General features: G+C 42.3%; 1 protein-coding gene across 2 annotated transcripts in view; it reads right to left on the bottom strand.

The window, feature by feature from the left end:
- The window catches only part of LOC126354066 (ATP-dependent helicase brm-like), a 203,153-nt gene extending 201,316 nt beyond the window's left edge, over window positions 1-1,837 (bottom strand). The window contains exon 1 of one of the 2 annotated variants that reach the window (XM_050003445.1): window positions 952-1,837. The gene's annotated coding sequence lies outside the window, so the exon portion shown is untranslated. The remainder of the gene's footprint in view (window positions 1-951) is intronic. The other variant, XM_050003454.1, reaches the window with a different exon arrangement.
- Window positions 1,838-15,174: the final 13,337 nt, after the last annotated feature.

The following is a 15,174-nucleotide window of genomic DNA, read 5'->3' as shown; positions in this document are numbered from 1 at the left end:
ACATTACAAAAACTCCGCACTGTGAATACACTGCTGCCCTGAATAAGGCAACACAACAAAAAATGTCAATGAAAAAATCTACACCAAAATATCAACAACATAATTTAAAATGTTCAATTTCCAATTACTTGTATATCCTTGTGCAAGGCAGCAAAAATTAGTTGCGAAAGAAACTAGAGTGACCTTACTGATTACTGTAACACCATAAACGTGGGATGATTTAATTACGTTATGTGGGTATTTTTGCATTTCAGTAGCCACGAATTTGTGTGCTCTCTCCTGCAGAACTTAAATGGAGAAGGCATTACATTTTCTGGTTGGTAACTAGATGGAGAATTGACATTTTAATAATGTTTTGCAAAAATTTTGTTTTATTAATTTCTTGCAGCAAGACCTATGATGTCAGTCAGAAATACTTTCATTCTCTTTATTCGTCATCATCTTTTTCGCTCCTTTACAACATTATATTCTGTGAGAAAAAATGTTCTTCTGAAATGTACCAAAAGATCCAATACATTTCGTCCAATGTGTCGAAGTTTTCTTATTACAAGAGTAACAGAGATGTCAAATTTGGATGCAGTGGAAATATAATTTATATTTCTTAACTGGATATGACTCTGTATGAGCATCAAAGGCTACCATAAGATACTGCAATACTGTTAAGGCAAGCAAACGAACATTTGTAGCTTTTTGACGAAGATTCATTAAGTATTGACAGCTGTCTGCATACCATATTTATTAATGTGTTCAGCTTAAGTGTAATCTTATGTCCTATTGCTAATTTCACAGAGAATTCGAAATCACCAACATTGCACAAGGTTTTTTTCTTACAACAGTTCAATTTAGAGCTTCAACAATACACAAATAAAAAATAATATAAGGGAATGCGACTCGTCGATCTCATCAGCTCTCCAAAAAACAGAGAACAACTAATATATGAGCAATACGTACACACAGGTCAGTTAACAAACGTATATCCAAGTCGTAACGTAGACTTATCGGACAATGCGTGATTTGGTATTTTTATTTTGTTGAAACACCACCTCCGTAGGCCTGAGCCGGCTACGCAACTGATCAGTAACCCATAGCATCCCGTCTTCACCTAATCATCGTATTTTGATACACACATCCCTCACGGTTCACGTATGCTAAAGAATAGCGATAACATTTTCAATCCAACAGATGAACTTCTTTTTCGCCACAATCATTATCAACAAGCCTTTCATCGAACATTGGAAAGAAAAATTACAAAGACGTATATTTTTCTCTAGAATAATCTCTGTACATTCTCGACCCGTCAACTGCGATAAGTGTCATCGCTTTTTTTTAGCATTAAAAATACAATTTGTATACTATGTAAAAACAACTAAATACGCATCTTACAGCGCAAAAAAGTTTGCAAATCTTTGGCTATTGGCTTATTTCTACAAGATACATTCAGAACAATTTCGGTAACATCAAAATCTACGTTGCAGCACGATACCGAAACTAAAACTTTCGTGTCGTCCTACGAACTGTTAACTACAATACATTATTAATTCAATAAATTTAATGTTATGATTTTACTCTGCTTACTGTAGCACAGAACAACGGCAACAGAAAACGTCACTAATAATCAAGACACTTCAAAAGCATAACAAAAGATTTCGAAATTATAATGAAAGTTTATAAAATGGAAGCAGTCCAGAAACTATTAACTAATAAAGTGATGTGAAGTTTTAAACAGTACACGCCACTTGCTGTGGCGTCATTTTCGCTACATGTCGGAAACCGGCTTAAAATCCAGCATATGCCGATAATTAAAGGACGTTGGCACTACTGTTGTACACGATCGATTGCGACAAACACAAAAATGTGGTCGTTTCAAATTCACACACACACTCTCTTTCCGCGTAGTTTGGAAAAACACTATGACTAATTTATTTACACGCTGTACACTAAAATAAACTGTTTAACTCATATATGTTCAGTGATTACGCGAAAAATAAAAGATATGAACATACAAATAAGCATTCTCAGAACTAATGAAGTGTATGTTCGATAAGTTAATGTCAAAATTGGAGCAATAGCGGCAGATATTTGTACTATACGTTTTGGATGACATCGTATTAAAACTATTCCATTCATCTCAGTTGACTGCAATGGTACTTAATTGAAGGGCAGAAAGACCTGCTGAGAGATCGTGAGGGATGAGTGTACGAGGGCGTGCTGAAAAATAATGCCTCAGAATTTTTTATGTGAAAATTCTTAAAGCTTTTTAAATAAAACAAACGTTATTAACGTTCTTCATCCTTATTCTTCATGCTTGGATGTTTATTTCGCGACATAGTGACCCTTGCGACGAACACATTTCTCCCAACAAGAGGTCACTTTGTTGATTCCATTACTACAACAGTTGACATTGTTGACGGAGGTACAATCTCACTTCTATTTGCACTGCTTCATCACTATCAAAGGGAAGACCTCGAGCATGCTCTTTAAGTTTTGGAAACATGAAAATCGGATGGGAGCAATCGGGACTTTATAGACAATGATCCCCAGGCCTCGGATTTTTGCAAATGTGCAGCGCTCATGTGTGTTCTGGCATTGTAATGTTGAAGGAAAGGGTGCCCCTTCGAATTCGAAAACCGGTTAGTTACAGTTTCAAACCACTGTAGAAATAACACCACTGGTCAGAATGATGTCAAATTGCAACGGAATATTATCAGAAAAGGGGGAAAACGTATGGCAGAAGAAACATAAATAGTACAAAATGTAGCAACAGATGGCGCTGTAGGCTGCATAATTTAATAGTGGTCGACTACAAATGAAAAATGAACCATACAACAATGCCTAAGGCGAACTTTGACGTTAAACTGTACTACTCGGTGTGCATGGATGTACAAGTGTGATACTGTTAGTTACATAACCCCATCCGCCACCGCAAGGTCACATCACATCGGATGAGAAAAATTGGTTTTTAATTGTCCTGAAGCCAAAACCGCACAAAAAGCATCACTCGAAACGGTTTTTAATTGTTCTGAGACCAAAAACCGCGTAAAAATCACCAATCAACATCAAATAGGATTATTTATTTCCGTGTGACTGGCTCAGAACACGTTCAATATGCTGTCCACCGTTTTCTGCAACAGGTTGAAATCGGAAAACAGCATGTTCCACAACTGATCGAAGTGTTTCTGGGGTCACGTTCAGAATGTGTTGAGCAATGCGTGCCTTCATGCAGCAAGTTTGCAATCGGGAAATTGAACACAACGTCTTTCAGATAGCCCCACAGACAGAAGTCACACGGATTAAGCTCAAGTTCAAATGGTTAAAATGGCTTTGAGTACTATGGGACTCAACTGCTGTGGTCATCAGTCCCCTAGAACTTAGAACTACTTAAACCTAACTAACCTAAGGACATCACACACATCCATGCCCGAGGCAGGATTCGAACCTGCGACCGTAGCAGTCGCGCGGTTCCGGACTGCGCGCCTAGAACCGCGAGACCACCGCGGCCGGCGCTAAGCTCAAGTAATCGGGACGGCCAGGCTGTAGGGAAATGGTGGCTGATAATTCTAGCATTTCCGAAATGGCGCTTCAGCAGCTGCTTAACTGGATTTGCAATGAACGGAGATGCGCCATATTGTATGAAAATGATGCATCTACACGTTCACGCTGTTGAAGAGGTGGAATGACGTGGTTGCGCAAAAGACACTCACAGTGCTTACCAGTGACTGTACAGGTAACAGGACCGGAAGGGCCAGTCATCGAAAAAATATGGCCCTATCATAAATGATGCCGTAAACCCCGCACCACACAGTGACGTTTTCAAAATGAAATGCCGCTGGTTGATTTACTTGTGGACTTTCCGTTGCCCATTTTCGACAATTTTTTGTATTGACGGATTCTGTCAGATGGAAGTGGGCTTCGTCTGTCCACAAAATCTTCCGCGACCAATCGTTGTCCACTTCCATGTGAACAACAAATTCTTAAGCAAAGATCTGTCTTGCGGGCAGGTCAACAGGAAGCAACTCGTGCGCAGGGTAATTTTGAATGGATAGCAAAGAAGGACGTTTCGTAGGATTTTAGGCACCGTACTCACGGGTATGTCCAGTGATTGGACAATCTCCATGCACTACACGTTTGCACACTACCACTCGTCTCCACCTACATTGCTGTGGCCACTGCTTCAACTGACGTCGAGTCAATTCGTTTCCTCCTTCTACCACATTGCACACCAAAAGAAGCCGTCTTTTCAAATTTCCGAATCATTTTCTCCAGACCCATCATCCGATCAACGCCTTTTTTCAAACCCTTCACTGTCCGGAACTTGTGCAGAGCGACGTGTGCATAGTCATCATTCTTGTAATACAGTTTTACAAGCATAGCGCGATCCTGTATTGAGAGTCATGGCGGACGTCGCAGACGCGTGTTTACACAACTTCAATGGGTCGTGTGCATCACAGGTGTTTTCATTTACGTGTTCTGACACATACAGCGCCATCTATTGATCAATTTTCACAGTATTTTTTTCTCCTGCCATATTTCTCCGATAATATTCCTATGCAATTTGACGTCGTTCTGACCAGTGATGTTATTTCTACAACATCTTGAAAATTTAACTGTAAGTATAATCACCCTGCACTTACGGTGTGTGTCCACTAGCAAGTAATTCCCGCAACACTCGCTGAAATGTCAGAACAAGAACTTGCACAAATTAATTTCTGCAAGCCGCCAGGAAAAGTTAATTTCAGGAGCTTCCAGCAAGTGCTTGCAGACTTGTGTTCATTAGAATCTCTAGGTGAGTTAGGCAAGCGGATGTTGACACATTCGTTAAAAACCAGAGCAGCCGCCATAGTTGTAGACACATTATTATTACTGAAGAAAAATGGTCAAGAAAAACAAAAAGCTGGATAAAGAAAATAAGGTGTGTGTGTGTGTGTGTGTGTGTGTGAAGAAATGGAAACAGAGGTGAACATATTTAAATTCCCAAGGAACACTACTGAATAACCAAAAATCAGAGGACTCCACTAGATTAAAATTTTTCTGAGAATTTCATACGAAAGTTTCAAAAATCTCTTGTATATTGCACAGCAAAAAATTAGAAAACAGGACACAAAAATGCTGCAAGGTGCATCACCAAGCGACCACTTTTTAATTATTCTTCGATTATTGCAGACAACATTTACTACAAATGTAGTGCATTCGAAATCAAGATAGAAAAACGCTGCGAGCTATATCACCAAGCGACTACCTTTTAATTATTCTTATATTTTTTGCAAGCAGTACTATTCCAAACGTTTATGTTTACGCTGAAGTTTAAAGACATCTTTACTACAATTTTACTTCCCCTTCTGATGAAATAAATTAATTAGTAAATTCATGTCTCCCCTTCGTGGCCGACGGTGCCCAGTCATTTACGTTAAGGGGTTCCAATAGTACATTTCTTTCTGTCCATCTGTCTTCGTGCCATTCTCCTTTTCGACGAAGGTGTTTCTGTCAAGTAACTTGCGGAAGTTTACTTGCCAGTCGACATACGTTGTTACGTTACGGACCGCCATGTTATACACTATAATCCGGAGCTGTCTAGCAGCAGAGGGCTGCAAATACGCAGACATGAAGAATAAAGTCGCAGAAGGATTATGTCGTTTGTTTTCTTTGAGAAACTTTGAGAGTTTTTACATAAAAAATTCGGAAGTACTTCTTTTCAGCAGACCCTGGCCTAGTCATTGGAGATGAGAACTAAAACCGCTTATGTTTTCTGTTTTCACGTAACCTACTCTGCACAGTTATTGTGTTCATAAGGTTTATTCAGCATAAGGTCCAGCAGGCTAGAGCTACTTTTTCTTTCCGACTAGCATAACGTGTATTGCTACTCCCATTTCGTTTCTGCATGCTGGAAAACCTATCACAGTGGTCAAGAGGTAGCATCTTTGTTTAGCAATTAACCCGTCCTGCGACCTGGGTTCCATTGCACCGCTTAAAAGCCACCCACCCGCCAATTCTTGTTGTATTTATTAGACATGTATTTTAATTCAAGTGTTCATGCAGTGGCTTTGCTGGACAGACTTTCATCTAAAAATGTACTCTGCGAACCACTCTGAAGTGCACGTTAAAGCACGGTACCCATTGACAATTGAGGTTTCTCAGCATTCCGCCAGGCTGCACATTTCTCATACAGGAAGACTGCACAGCCTGCGAACCGGCTCATGCATGTCCTAGGCTAGCCTTTGCAGAGGCTGAACTCCACACGTTAAGAGCCCTTTACAAGCTTAGATACTTGCACCGCCTTTCCCGTATAGACATTGTTTACACAGGCAACGGAAAAATTTGTTGGTGTTACTGCCTGTCTTCAGCCCGTGCGAAGTTTGATGGTGCTTGAATTGATGCATACCGGACGTGCAGATCAGATGAAGTACTTTATTACTTCATACATGACACATTTTCCCAAAATGATGTGGCTCGACTACGAAAGTGATAAAATGGCAGAAAACTTCAAAACAGCGTAGCTTCTGCCACTTGCCAAGTACTTAAACGTCACTCGAAGTCTTTCACAAGCACTTATCGATTTGCTCATCAGAGTATCATTTCTTCTTACATATGGTGCAACAGGCAAAGCATCGATTTTCGTCAGTAATAGGGCAACAAGAACACTGGTGCATTTCGTTAGTATGGGTTGCCTGCCAGGGACAAGCCAACTCACTGACATTAAACTTCGAAAAGACTCACTATATGCAATTCAGAACCTGTAAGAGGTTTCCACCCAGCACATGCATAAAGTATGAAGAAGAGCAGATAGAGGAGGTTGACAGTCTTAAATTCCTGTGATTACAACTTGATAATAAATTCAGTTGGAAGGAGCACACCACAGAACTGCAGAAACGCCTTAACAAATCTGTATTTGCAATTCGAGTGTTAGCTGACATTGACAGCATAAAAATGAAAAAAACTTGCATACTTTGCCTACTTTTATCCCATAATGTCATATGGTATAATATTTTGGGGTAACTCTTCAAGTCAAACAAAAGTTTTCCGAGTCCAAAAGCGTGTAATACGTATTATTTATGCAATATATTCACAGACGTCCTGTAGAAACCTCTCCAAAGAATTGGGTATACTAACTACTGCCTCTCAGTATATTTACTCCTTAATGAAATTTGTCCTAAATAATATTTCTCTTTTTTCAACAAATAGCTCAGTTCAAACATACAATACCAGGAACGAAAATGATCTGCAGAAGGACTTAAAAGCACTTACTTTAGTTCAAAAAGGGGTTCACTACTCAGGAACTCTCATCTTCAATAATTTGCCGGCAAACATAAAAATTTTAGTTACAAATAAAGATCAGTTTAAAAGGAGCCTGAAAGACTTACTAGTGGCCAACTCCTTCTATTCCATTGACGAACTTTTCAATAGAAACAAATGATGTATTGTATATATTCATACTATTAGTATTGTTATTTCAGTTTAAAAAATATATACACTCCTGGAAATTGAAATAAGAACACCGTGAATTCATTGTCCCAGGAAGGGGAAACTTTATTGACACATTCCTGGGGTCAGATACATCACATGATCACACTGACAGAACCACAGGCACATAGACACAGGCAACAGTGCATGCACAATGTCGGCACTAGTACAGTCTATATCCACCTTTCGCAGCAATGCAGGCTGTTATTCTCCCATGGAGACGATCGTAGAGATGCTGGATGTAGTCCTGTGGAACGGCTTGCCATGCCATTTCCACCTGACGCCTCAGTTGGACCAGCGTTCGTTCTGGACGTGCAGACCGCGTGAGACGACGCTTCATCCAGTCCCAAACATGCTCAATGGGGGACAGATCCGGAGATCTTGCTGGCCAGGGTAGTTGACTTACACTTTCTAGAGCACGTTGGGTGGCACGGGATACATGCGGACGTGCATTGTCCTGTTGGAACAGCAAGTTCCCTTGCCGGTCTAGGAATGGTAGAACGATGGGTTCGATGACGGTTTGGATGTACCATGCACTATACAGTGTCCCCTCGACGATCACCAGAGGTGTACGGCCAGTGTAAAAGATCGCTCCCCACACCATGATGCCGGGTGTTGGCCCTGTGTGCCTCGGTCGTATGCCGTCCTGATTGTGGTGCTCACCTGCACAGCGCCAAACACGCATACGACCATCATTGGCACCAAGGCAGAAGCGACTCTCATCGCTGAAGACGACACGTCTCCATTCGTCCCTCCATTCACGCCTGTCGCGACACCACTGGAGGCGGGCTGCACGATGTTGGGGCGTGAGCGGAAGACGGCCTAACGGTGTGCGGGACCGTAGCCCAGCTTCATGGAGACGGTTGCGAATGGTCCTCGCCGATACCCCAGGAGCAACAGTGTCCCTAATTTGCTGGGAAGTGGCGGTGCGGTCCCCTACGGCACTGCGTAGGATCCTACGCTTTTGGCGTGCATCCGTGCGTCGCTGCGGTCCGGTCCCAGGTCGACGGGCACGTGCACCTTCCGCCGACCACTGGCGACAACTTCGATGTACTGTGGAGACCTCACACCCCACGTGTTGAGCAATTCGGCGGTACGTCCACCCGGTCTCCCGCATGCCCACTATACGCCCTCGCTCAAAGTCCATCAACTGCACATACGGTTCACGTCCACGCTGTCGCGGCATGCTACCAGTGTTAAAGACTGCGATGGAGCTCCGTATGCCACGGCAAACTGGCTGACACTGACGGCGGCGGTGCACAAATGCTGCGCAGCTAGCGCCATTCGACGGCCAACACAGCGGTTCCTGGTGTGTCCACTGTGCCGTGCGTGTGATCATTGCTTGTACAGCCCTCTCGCAGTGTCCGGAGCAAGTATGGTGGGTCTGACACACCGGTGTCAATGTGTTCTTTTTTCCATTTCCAGGAGTGTATATTGACATGGTCCACATCCACAAGGATCTCCTCAGCACGGGTCTATGGATCGAAAAAGTAATCTATTCAAATCTAATGTATGTACACACAGAGGAGAAAACCTGTTGTTCTTGTTTGATTGACAGATTATGACCTCATTGTGATAATCGTTCGTTTTGGTTGACAGGCCTGTTGTTCCCCCACCCCTCCCCCTCATACCCTCGACCCCTCAGGAAACCTCGAATCCTGCTGCCTTCCCTCACTGATACAGGTTAATTTCCAGGCCTGAGTTATTCAAATAGCCTCCTCCCACTCTTATCAATGTGATTGACTGCTTAATAAATTTATCAGTTAATTAACCCTCCTCCTTGGGTAAGCCCCAAACACTCCCCTTGCCTACCTGGAAATTGATGGCTCTGTGCTGGAGAGGAAGGACTTGATGAGAGGAAATTCCATCACATAGCAAAGGGTATGTTGCTTATTTATAAAAAATTGAGTTTGCAGGAGTTAGATTTCTCTTGCTCATCATTCTCTGCTGTCTGGAAAGAAGCAGGTCTTGTGAAATAAATCCAAAAAAAGCAATTAAATCTCCCGCTTATTTTCATTCCCATCGCACATGGAAAACCATCATGAGACACCCATCACACGTAATTACACTCTTAAAAATCGTTAAATTGAGAAGCATGCACCATCCATCATCTCGGAGTGCCACCCACGCAGGCTGCCTGGAGTCGAGGTGCACCGGTGGCCTCCCACAGTGCTATGTGTCCGTCAGTGGATGATCCTTCTTCATAATAAAACATATTTTAAACGTTTGAGTATCTCACACAAACATTATTCAAATCATGTAATGAAATTTCCATCACAAATAGATCGTAGTGCTAACTACTGTACATCCAAGGTCTTGTACACGCTCTCCTCCACCACAACGTTCCACTGTACATATCTGATGACAAAAAATCCTACCAATCACGCAAACTAGAGATCGCGAGGTGCGCGCCATTCGCCGCCTACAGTGTCGCCCCTGTCCACGCCTGCCAGCGGAGACACCCACACCCGAACGCATGCATGCATCCAGTACAAATATCGGAAACAATGAATTGATCAATCGGAAATTAAATGTCCCGATTGGATTTTTAAAAGTATTAAAGACTTCTCTCTACCTCATTCGGTAGGAAAAAGCGCTACTGGATGATAGAATAGAGACAATAGCAAATACCACTGCAAGACAGAGTCCATTGCGAGGTACTGAGAAGCACTAAACACGACATACTCAAACCATGATCCAGTTCATAGCAATAAGCTGTCATGGCTAGATGTCAGAGACAGCAGAAAACACACGCACATACAGCGCACTCACCTCCAAGACGTCCACACGCAGTGCACCTCGTACAACACCAGCGCTAATGTCAGGACGTCAGTAAAAATCTCTGCCACGGCTGCAGCCTGAGTCGTGGACACACTTGTATGCCACAATGCACCACCGCCGGCCATGGAAGGCATCCGGGGATGATTGGGATGGTAGGAATTCAGACGTTATCAAAATATCCAGTGCAAACGTCCATCATTTTGAATTTTCTCTCACGCAACACACACACGTCTGCTTCTGTCAAACTCACTCACCACACTGGTCACTTTGCCAATCCTTGCTGCTGTAGGCAAGATCAGACAGGTAGGTGCATTCTCTGCACACGTCAAAGGCTGAATTAATCCCTTACTTCCGGTTGCCGACTCCTCTTGACCGCCCCACAGTCTAACGCAGCAGTCGAAACACTTAGCCTCGATTTTGTTGCCTACTGCGTCAGCAGCGCACCAAGCGGCCAGGAAATAAAACTGTTGAGTTCGGTGCGATCGTGAAAGCGAAAGCGAGAAGCGCTTATATATTTTGGTTTCTATAGTGGTTCTTACAAACGCAAGCGTCCGTATCCCAATAAACTGCAGCAAAAACAAGAAGCAGATACCACATCTGTCTTTTAGGTTTCCTAAGGACCCATAGAGATTTATACCACTGTGTTACTAAACTTTAATGTCAGGATTCGCTTGCAAACTACATGTGTATTAATGATTAACAGTTCGTTTTAGGAGCAGAAAATGGCTAGTGAATAGCAAACGAGAGGATCTTGTGAAAAAATGCCCTGTTTACCTTCACTTCGAACAAAACAAGTTCATGAATGCAGACAATAATAAACTCGTGGGGAATGCAGTACTCACACGGTTTGACAACCCAGTAAAGTCACCCCAACTGACGGTGAAGGGGAAAGTGCCACAAAGGTTCGACATTTCGTCTAATGCTGTAAAAACACTTTTATGGTACAGAAGCAACCAGTTCAACTCTCCTTATCAATGCTAGATTCAGCAGAATCGTCAACGCAGGTGTCCGCTGACAATGGAGTGGTTGGATTAGGTACAGTTATTCGTGTCTTGCAAACGCGTGTGAAGTTTCAGAATGTGCAGATCGCTTGACTTCGTGCAAAACTGTTACAGGACAAGGAAAGTGCCGGTCATTTTAAGTGCAGATAGCTGCAAAAACTAAGACAACAAGCAATTTTAGAACACAGAACGAGAGATGATGTCATGATGGCATGGGTAGAACTGGCAGTAAAAAATCGATAGAATTGCGAAAAATGACGGAAAGATGAATAAATTGAGGGAAAATACACTGAATTGCGGGCAATTGATGAAGCACTTGCGTGTCTTCTGGATAGTGCAGAACAATTATTGTACATGGGAACAAGTATGCGACTGCAAGAGGAATCCGAGAAAACGTCGACATGGAAGTGAAGGGGACCAGGGAAACAGTCACCTTTTTCCGTCGAGGCAGCATTCTACTGTATGTCTATTGAGGTAACAATGATAAACGCGAATTGACTACTGTATTTGACGCTTTTCAGGAAAACAAAGAACCAATCTGCCTCTAAACATACATGTATGTGGGTTAAAGGATAACACAGAGTGGACAGGGTGATCGATTGAGATGGGGCTGTAACGAAGTACGATTTAATGGCTGACTGGTGATGCGTTCTAGAGATGTTGCTGCAGATCACTTGACCATTTTCTCCACTGTTCTGTCAGGCTGCAATGTTTGCGCGACATTGCCCGTGTTCGACTCGTATAAAACCATGTTTCCTTATGTGACTTAGAGCACTGTCTATTTATGATCGATAACAGCAAACCTCTCAGTCATCAGAGGACTTCCATCTCATGTGTGATGAAACGTGACCTCCTGTTTCGACACATTCCTCTAAACGAACGAAGATTTATGCGATGTACTCCATTCCACTGTCGCATCTTGGGTATAAAATCGAGACTTTTAAGTTAGCGACACGTGTTTGTGAGACACTGCAATCCCCATGCTTGACAGATGTGCTGTTTACAGAGTTAGAGGCGGTACGACGTGTAATTTCACATGTCGGTGCCGCTGCTATGTGTTTATCTGTTTTCTTGCAAGAGGTATTCTTGGTTTCTAACGATCATTTTACACAGGAATGATTTGGGAATATAATTTCTGAACCGTGATCATATGTGAGCAGTAGACGCTATACATCTCTGGAAAGCTATAGTGTGCATTTATCACAGAGAGCCGCTGTTTTAAGGAAGTAGTTTTTTCATTTAACAGTTTGTTACCATAGTTTATCGTAGAGAAACTTGCGAGGAGGATATATGCCATGTGCTGAAACTATATTTCTTACAGTGGGATATTAGCAGCGCTGCATTCCAAACAACTGATAGGTCGGAAACTGAAACAATCTAACATTATAGACAGTTTTAACTGCAGAAACGTGTAGCCTTAGTATTGCATGTGTGTATGTTCTCTCTTACCAATACCTTCCTGGTACTGATCCCAGGCACTAGAACAATACTTTAAAATTGATAGCGTAGTTGATTTACATAAAATACTTCGAACTCCATCCGTCTGGAGCTCCATCATGCATAAAAACCACCCAATTCTTGTTCTTCTTAACCGTCTGCTATTCCATCACAACACGTTGGAGGAGGGGCAACACCTCCTGGGGATGGCTAGCAGTGAAACAGAGATCGCTTACATGACTGCAATATGAGGAATCAATCGAAACGGAATGCTGAGACATCAGCTATTATCTCACTGTGACAGATGAGTTTAAATATGGAGGTCGTCAGTCACCTTCGGACTGTAGTTTGGAAACGCTCCACAACGCCACCAAGCTCTTCCTGTTACCTTATTTTATTTAAAATCATCCAGTGTGTGTGATGTGTTATGGAAGCAGCAGTAACAATTTGATTTACACCAAGCTATGTCTAGTTTTCTGCGAAAGGCAATGGATGAGGACGTGTTAATGTCACTTTAGAATCTGACACAGACCTTGAAGTCATGGCGGAAAAACAGAATGTATGGCACTGTACAAAGTGTATTACAGTAGAAAAAAAAGCAATGTTTCAAACAACGACACACAGGGAACATCTCTAGTGACTTACAGTGCAGTCTATGGGATACAGTCATCCTCCTAAGTACAGGTGCTGAAACTTTAAACTGGTCAGTGCAGTGGATCAATACCTGTATACTTAATAGGATCATCACATGTGCTCGGTGTCACTATGCGTGTGGTATTTGTTTTCGATATATGGGAGGAGAGAGATGCGGTAAAAATCTTATCAAGTTCATTATTGGATGAAGTTAGTGGACCTTTCTTAGTTCGTAATTTTTCTCTGTTGAATGTTTCAGAATAACGATGATAGGATGTTGGGGGTGATAAATAAAATAAATAAATAAATAGAGGTGACTGGGCCCTGAGGGTTCACATAATGGGCTTTGCAGATGGGATATGTTTCTATTTACTCAGTGAGTTACAGCATGCTACATCTCACTAACGTTTCAGGTTTCTAGAGAAATAATTTCCAGTCTACATCTTCGGAATTATACTGTGCAAGCAGTATTACAGCTATGCAAGCGATATTGCTGTGTGATTGATATCGAGAAGTAATGTGTAAATGGTATGATATTCTGCAAAACCATGTGAAATTACATATGTTCTTGTTATCCCCGAGTCTGGAGATGAGTATAGAAAGGAAGCAAGTATGCTGGTCGGAGCCAGAAACAGTAACGTCTTTGTGCCAAGGGGAAACGAGCCCATCTTTGTACAACAGTTCAGAGAGTGACTTCGATCCACTGGGGGTACTATGGCCACGTGTCAGATGACACATGTTTTGGATGACTTGTGATCATCGGCTGCAGTGGATGACTGCCCAACCTAGCGGGAAAATATCTAATGTTGCGAGGAGTATACCTATGCTGCATGTGCTTATACTGGCTGTCTTCGCCTTATATGTACAAGTGTCTGGCAGTCGATAGCTATATGAATTATTCAAATTTGGGATGATTTTATATGGCGCAGGATATGAATCGTATGTTTACTACATCGACATGGTAAGCGGTGATATATTGTTTGGTTGGAGATCAGTTTCACGCTCTAATATTCAAGCTTCCATCCTTAGTGGCAGAGCAGTGTAATTGAGTAAGAGTCTTTCCATGTTTGACGATCTGTAGCCCTCTTTTGCAGGGCTTAACTGTCAGTGCAATATGGCGATCTATACATAATGGTTTTGCTGCTGAAAGACTCTTATGCAGAAAGAGAAAGGCAGACAGTGCTTCCACACCGGCAGCATCAGTAGTTTGGTGGGTAATTTCAGTAAGAGCCTATCATAACGCTCCATCCATTCACAAGACATCCTTTGTGCCAGGACATAGGAGCCTCTATATAGCGGTGACAATGTTTATGTTTCAGAGATGTTTGTTGAAAGCAGGACTTAACGAATTCGAGGGAGGGTAACATGTGATCGATAGGGTGCCACTTTTGGCCCATCAGGAGGAATGCATTCGGCGTTATTCCGGGCTATTTTGGTAAAAAGGGTCTGTTAGGACAAGAATTTCCATGCAGACAAGCTGAGACATTGCAAAAGCTCCTACAAAAGTGACCGTTAACCATTTCTGTGGCACTTTACTAATTTCTGAGAGGTCTACTTGGCTCTTATTTACATAGCCATGTGACGTCAGTATAATATTGAGAACCTTTTGCATGTACCTATGATTGTGAGTAGTTACGCAAACATTTTGCGGTGATGTGTCAGTCACACTGGGTAGGTAAATGCGTGCATGGCTAAACGTAGTCACATGTCCCATTAGGGTCGCTAAAAACAGTGCACCCTGTGCTATTCTGGGAAGCATTGGAACAGATTTCTATAGCATGACCTGTAATGTCAAGACAACTGAAACGTCCCCTTAGAAAAATTATACATGACTGATCTTAAACTGACACACAGTATTTTTAGCGCA

Source organism: Schistocerca gregaria, chromosome 1, assembly GCF_023897955.1.
Source record: "Schistocerca gregaria isolate iqSchGreg1 chromosome 1, iqSchGreg1.2, whole genome shotgun sequence".
NCBI lineage: Eukaryota > Metazoa > Arthropoda > Insecta > Orthoptera > Acrididae > Schistocerca > Schistocerca gregaria.
Note: the sequence above shows the minus strand (reverse complement) of the source record. Positions and strands in the feature narration are given on the sequence as shown.